Here is a 7177-nt window from a genome sequence, read left to right as displayed (position 1 = left end):
AGAGGATGCTGGGGTCCATTTCATGACCATAGGTATAGACGGTTCCGCCGGAGCCATGGGCACTTTAAGACTTTTCAAGGGTGTGAACTGGCTCCTCCCTCTATGCCCCTGCTCCAGACCTCAGTTTTAGAAATGTGCCCAGGCAGACTGGATGCACTCCAGAGGAGCTCTACTGAGTTTCTCTGAAAAGACTTATGTTAGGTTTTTTATTTTCAGCGAGAACTGCTGGCAACAGTCTCCCTGCTTCGTGGGACTGAGGGGGCAGAAGTAGGAACCAACTTCCTAAAGAGTTTCATGGCTCTGCTTCTGGCTGACAGGACACTGTTAGCTCCTGAAGGGAACTGAACGCTAGCCGTGCCTAGATGCTCACTCCCACAGCACGCCGTCACCCCCCTCACAGAGCCAGAAGTCAGAAAACAGGTGAGTGTTAGAAGACAGATTTTCAATCAAGAAAGTGACGGCTAAGGTACCGCGCGGCTGGAGGGTGCACAGCGCGCCATGTTGCCCACACATACACAGGCACTGCAGGGGGCAGGGCGCGCGCGGGGGGGGGGGGGGGGGGGGGGGCGGGCAGCATGAAACCTATGGAAACTGGCATAAATAAGGGGCATAAGTTGCTGAGGCACAGTCCTACCCCCGCCAGTATAAAAAATTACCTCATAAAAGCTGAGGAGAAACACACCATTGAAGAGTGGAGCTTCCTCCTCAGTCAGCCAGCACACTGCTCAGCGCCATTTTCTCTCTCTCCTCAGGCTGCAGAGACAACGCTGGTCCTCCTCCACTACTGAACAAGTTTCAGGGTGCAAAACAGGGGGGGCCACAGTGAATTTGGTGCTATATAATTGTGTGATTAGCATTATAAAAGTGCTGCATGTCAGTGGGCATTTTGTGTTCACAGACATTGTGTTACTGGCCCTTGGTTGTGAACTGGCAAATCCTATCTGTGTCCCTCTGACAGATTTTACTGTGGGTCTGTCCCCTATAAGTCCCGGAGTGTCTGTGGTGTGGTTGAGCACGTGTGTGACATGTCTGTGGCAGGGAATCTCTTACTCTGTGGAAGATATGTTAGAGACACAGAGGTGTAATATGACACCAAGAGCCTGACTGGTGAAAGGTTACATGATAGTGTGAATCATATCAGTAAGAGGTTGGACTGAATCTCATACAGAAAACTGAAAATAATCTGTTGAAGTGATGTGATTTTGAATAGTTCTGCCTTTCATCCACAGGGACCCCTCTGGGTCACATACAAATTTGCAAGTAGTACAAACTGATACCGACACGGACTCTGTTTCCTGTGTCGACACTAGTGATTCCAGGGGAATAGGTCCTAAATTAGCAAAAAAGCATTCAAAACATGTTTTAGCTACAAAGGTGGTGTTAGAAGTTATGAAGCCCCTCTTTTACCACAAGGAGAGGGTTTACTTTAGTAAAGAAGTAATGTAATTTTCCCTCCACCTCTGGAACAGTCACTTGGAGGGAGTCTGATTTAACCTCAAAAGAAATTTCAGATTTCCAAAAGGAATTCAGGCAGCCTACCTTTTTCCAAAAGATGGGAGTCACCCCGCATTTTAGACAGGGCCCTGTCATAAAAGAGAAAAGTGTTATGCACACCAGTGCCTGCAGGAATGTACTGGTGTCTGAACAGAGAGGGATGCAAAACAAATGAACTAACAGACAGACTGGGAAATATGACATCACGTACACAGAAAGTGATAGGGTAACAAAACCAACACAAAGTGAACAGAGAAGCCCAGAGGCTAAGAAACTGGGTGTCTCCCTAGTATTACAAATGCTAAGATGGAAAAAGCAAGATGTTGTGTTTTAATACGTAGAGAACCCGAAATGCTGTTGCTAAGGGCAACAGCAAAACCCTAAAGGGTTACCAACGGGTGTGGCAGCAAACTCCTTGGTCAGAGATGGAATAGTAGGCACAAGGAGAGTCTCCACAATCCTAATTCTCACTTGCAGGGCCCAGGTTCAGATTACTGCCACTAAACTGACACATGGACGCCCTGCACAGTGAGAGAGGATTAAGCATGCAGGTCTGAAAGTACAGCCACAAACCTGCTGGGTTCACAGAATAGCAAAAGAACCTCAGCAGGCTAAACGACTGACTCCAGTCTTACTGCTAGGTCTGGATTGGCAGAGTGTAGTACCAAATCCCCAGGCCTATTTGCAGTAAGCAATAACAAATACAAAGCTACACAGTACTGGCTAATTTTCAGGAACTGACTAACCAACAAAGATTCAGCAGCATCTGCTTAATCTGAGAAGAGGCCTTATAAAGCAGGTGCTGTCCACGCCCCACTCAGACCTCACAGACTGTGAGCACAAAAACCAGCACCGGATCCCCTGCCTGTAACCACTGCACAGCAAAAGACCCGAACCGGAGTATCAGCTGCGCTCAGGTTACTCCGCTAGCACTTGTCTCCCGGTTGCCATGACGACGTGGCAGCACAGGGCAGGAGACCCTAACAGTACCCCCCCTCTGACGAGGGGTCAAAGAACCCCTACCACCGGGTTTATCGGGGAACTGCGAGAAGAAAGAGCGTATCAGTCTGGGGGCATGAAGATCACAACTGCGCACCCACGACCGCTCCTCCGGGCCATACCCCTTCCAGTGCACCAAAAATGACAGCCGACCCCGAACCATCTTGGAGTCAAGAATCCTTTCAACAACAAACTCCCTCTGGCCACGTATCAGAAGAGGGGAAGGTCTTCCTCTGGAAGAAGGATTACTAATCGCCCGTTTTAAAAGGGAACAATGAAATGTTTTATTGATACCCAAAGAACGGGGCAGATCTAACTGAAATGCCACTGGATTGATAACCCTGGTGATCTTATAAGGGCCGATGAACCGGGGGCCTAACTTATGAGATGGCTGTCTCAACTTCAAATTCTTGGTAGACAACCAGACGAAGTCTCCTAATTTGAAGCTGCAGGGTCTTTTCCGCTTATCAAAAACCCTTTTGGTCACTAATGACACAGACACAAGGGCTTTCTTCACTTTCCTCCAAATACCTCTAAGGACCGAAACGACAGAGGAACCACCAGGCGTGGAGTCCAGGGGGTCAAAAGAATTGGCCTTAGGATGATGCCCATACACACAAAGGAAGGGAGATATCCCTGTAGCAGAGTGAGCCGCGTTGTTATAGGCAAACTCCGCCATGGACAGATGAGCAACCCAGTCAGTCTGACACTTGGAGACATAACACCTGAGGAACTGCTCCAAGGACTGGTTCACCCTTTCAGTCTGCCCATTAGACTGCGGATGGTAGCCTGACGACAAGCTGACAGAAATCTGGAGATCGGAACAAAATGCCCTCCAGAATTTGGCCACAAACTGGGATCCGCGGTCAGAGACCACATCAAGTGGCAACCCGTGGAGACGCACAACATGCAGCATAAATAATTCAGACAGGCGTCTGGCCGATGGCAGCCCAACCAGTGGAACGAAGTGCGCCATCTTCGAAAACCTGTCAACGACAACCCAGATGGCTGTCATCCCCGAGGATTTGGGCAAGTCCACCACAAAATCCATTGAAATGTGGGTCCATGGCTTAGATGGAATAGAGAGTGGATGTAATGGGCCAACAGGAACCCCTCTAGGAGTCTTATTTCGGGCACAGATGTCACATGCCCGAACCCACTGATCCACATCCTTAGCCACCGAGGGCCACCACACCGCCCTAGATAGCAACTCCCGAGTTCTGGCAATACCTGGGTGACCTGCCGACTTCTTGGCATGGAATTCCAGGAACACTCGCTGTCTTAACCTAGGAGGCACAAACAAAAGACCTACCGGAAGGTCTGGAGGAGCCTGCTCCTGTGCTCTAAGGACTAATGACAAGAGGTCCTGGGTAATGCCCACTTTAATACATGATGGGGACACAATGGGCAACGGCTCCTCGGTGGTCTCTTGGATTGGAGCAAAACTCTGCGAGAGCGCATCAGCCTTGATGTTTTTTGACCCAGGGCGATATGTTATCAAAAAATTAAAGCGAGCAAAAAACAAAGCCCATCGTGCCTGCCTGGCATTGAGACGCTTCGCTGACTCTAAATATGCCAAATTCTTATGGTCGGTGAGAATTGAGACCACAAACTTAGCCCCCTCAAGCCAGTGTCTCCACTCCTCGAGTGCATCCTTAATAGCCAACAATTCCCGGTTACCCACATCATAATTCATCTCGGCAGGCGAAAATTTACGGGAAAAGTAAGCACAGGGATGAAGGCGATTATCAGACACTCCCATCTGAGAAAGCACTGCCCCAATACCCATCTCAGAGGCATCCACCTCCACCACAAAAGGACGCTCTGGATCTGGGTGTCGCAGCACCTTGGCCGAAACAAATGCCCTTTTGAGACGGGCAAAAGCCGCTTTAGCCTCACAAGACCAGTGAGCAACATCCGCCCCTTTCTTAGTGAGTGCCACCAAGGGCGCCACTATAGACGAAAATCCAGCGATAAATCGTCTATAAAAATTTGCAAAGCCCAGGAAACGCTGAAGCGCCTTCAAACTAGTGGGCTGCACCCAATCCAGGACTGCCTGTACCTTGGAACCCTCCATTTGGAAACCTTCTGGGGAGATAATATATCCTAGAAATGCGATTTGCTGAACTTCAAATTCGCACTTCTCCAGCTTCGCCCCAAGCCGGTGGTCTCTGAGTTTCTGGAGGACTAAGCGTACATGCTTCCGATGTTCCTCCAGGGAATGGGAGAAGATTAGGATGTCATCTAAGTATACGACTAAGAATCTATCCAAATATTCCCTGAGCACATCGTTCATGAAATCCTGGAAGACTGCCGGGGCATTACAGAGCCCAAAAGGCATCACCAAATATTCATAATGCCCTGAGTGGGTATTAAAGGCAGTCTTCCATTCATCCCCCTCTCTTATTCGGATTAGATTGTACGCACCGCGTAGGTCAATCTTAGAAAAAATGGTGGCAGTACGAAGCTGGTCAAACAAGACCGAAATGAGAGGCAGTGGGTATGAGTTTTTAATCGTGATACGGTTCAATTCCCTGAAGTCGATGCAGGGTCGCAATGAACCGTCCTTTTTACCCACGAAGAAGAACCCCGACCCAACTGGAGACTGTGAAGGTCTGATAAATCCCTTAGCCAAGTTCTCCTGAATGTACTCTGCCATAGCCTGAGTCTCAGGACGTGACAGGGAGTACAACCTGCTCTTGGGAAGCTTAGCATTCGGCAACAAATTAATGGCACAGTCATAGGGGCGATGGGGAGGTAGTACCTCTGCAACTTTTTTGGAGAACACGTCCGCAAAATCTGCATAACACCCTGGCAATCCTGGCAAACTTAGCTGCGAGAGCCTGACTGGAAGGCTCAAGCAACTCCTGAAACAATCAGTACCCCAACTAAGAATCTCCCCAGAGACCCAGTCAAATTGAGGATTGTGGGCCCTTAACCAGGGTAACCCCAACACCAATGGGGCAAAAGTACAGACAGTCACATAAAAGGACAATTTTTCAGAGTGTGTGGCTCCAATAAACAAAGAAATCTGGCTAGTGCAAGAGGTAATTTTACCCTGGGATAATGGTTCCCCGTTTAACCCACAAATTTCAATTTCCGACGCCAAGGGTACTAAGGAAACAGAGTGTTTCAGGGCGAATTGGCGGTCCATAAAAACCCCGTCGGCCCCACTGTCCACAAAGGCCTCAGTCTTGACAGTTTGACCGAGGATCTTCAAGGTCACCGGAATGATAAAAGTCTTCTTGGGAAATTCTGACTTCTGGCCTGACAGGATATTTCCCATCACCCTCAGGCCCTGAAGTTTTCCGGCTTTTCTGGGCATGATACTACCACATGACCCTTATTCCCACAGTACAAACACAACCCCTGCTGTCTCCTCCGCATCTTCTCACGCGAGGAGAGGCGGGTAGCCCCAATCTGCATAGGCTCCTCGGAAAATTCCTCAGAGTCTGAGGTTCCCTTGGGAAAGAAGGAAACCTCGGTCTCCCTTTCAAGCCTACGCTCTCTCAGCCGTCTATCCACCCGGATGGATAACTGCATGAGCTGATCCAAGCTATCAGGCAAGGGATATTGTACCAGTTGGTCTTTTATCTGGTTAGAAAGACCTCTTCGGTACTGGTGTCTCAGGGCTGGGTCATTCCACTGGGTATCATGGGCCAACCTCCGAAACTCCGTACAGTAAACCTCAACTGGCCTTCGCCCTTGCTTAAGGATCGAAATCTGAGCCTCGGCTGAGGCCGTCTTGTCAGGGTCATCATACAACATGCCCAGTGCCGTAAAAAAAGCATCAACACTTTTAAGCGACGGACAGTCAGGCTGCAACCCATATGCCCAGACCTGTGGGTCTCCTTGTAGCAAGGAAATCACTATGCCCACCCGCTGAATCTCTGACCCAGAAGACTGAGGCCTAAGCTGGAAATATAGCTTGCAGCTCTCCTTGAAACAAAAGAACTGCGAGCGATCTCCAGAAAAACGATCCGGAAGATTTACTTTCGGCTCCTTAACCCCTGAAGGTGCTGCTGCTGCGGGAGCTCCGCCAGCGGCCTGGGAGGTGTGCATTTTAATGGACAAATCACTAAATTGACGAGTCAGGACCTGCACCTGATCGACCACCTGTTGCAACGTATTTTGAGGGGTATGCTCCATATTCCCACAAAATTTCAACAGGAGTATTGGGCTGCTGAATATGTTATGCACACCAGTGCCTGCAGGAATGTACTGGTGTCTGAACAGAGAGGGATGCAAAACAAATGAACTAACAGACAGACTGGGAAATATGACATCACGTACACAGAAAGTGATAGGGTAACAAAACCAACACAAAGTGAACAGAGAAGCCCAGAGGCTAAGAAACTGGGTGTCTCCCTAGTATTACAAATGCTAAGATGGAAAAAGCAAGATGTTGTGTTTTAATACGTAGAGAACCCGAAATGCTGTTGCTAAGGGCAACAGCAAAACCCTAAAGGGTTACCAACGGGTGTGGCAGCAAACTCCTTGGTCAGAGATGGAATAGTAGGCACAAGGAGAGTCTCCACAATCCTAATTCTCACTTGCAGGGCCCAGGTTCAGATTACTGCCACTAAACTGACACATGGACGCCCTGCACAGTGAGAGAGGATTAAGCATGCAGGTCTGAAAGTACAGCCACAAACCTGCTGGGTTCACAGAATAGCAAAAGAAC

Source organism: Pseudophryne corroboree, chromosome 8 (genome assembly GCF_028390025.1).
Source record: "Pseudophryne corroboree isolate aPseCor3 chromosome 8, aPseCor3.hap2, whole genome shotgun sequence".
Taxonomy (NCBI): domain Eukaryota; kingdom Metazoa; phylum Chordata; class Amphibia; order Anura; family Myobatrachidae; genus Pseudophryne; species Pseudophryne corroboree.
This window is presented reverse-complemented; position numbering follows the sequence as displayed.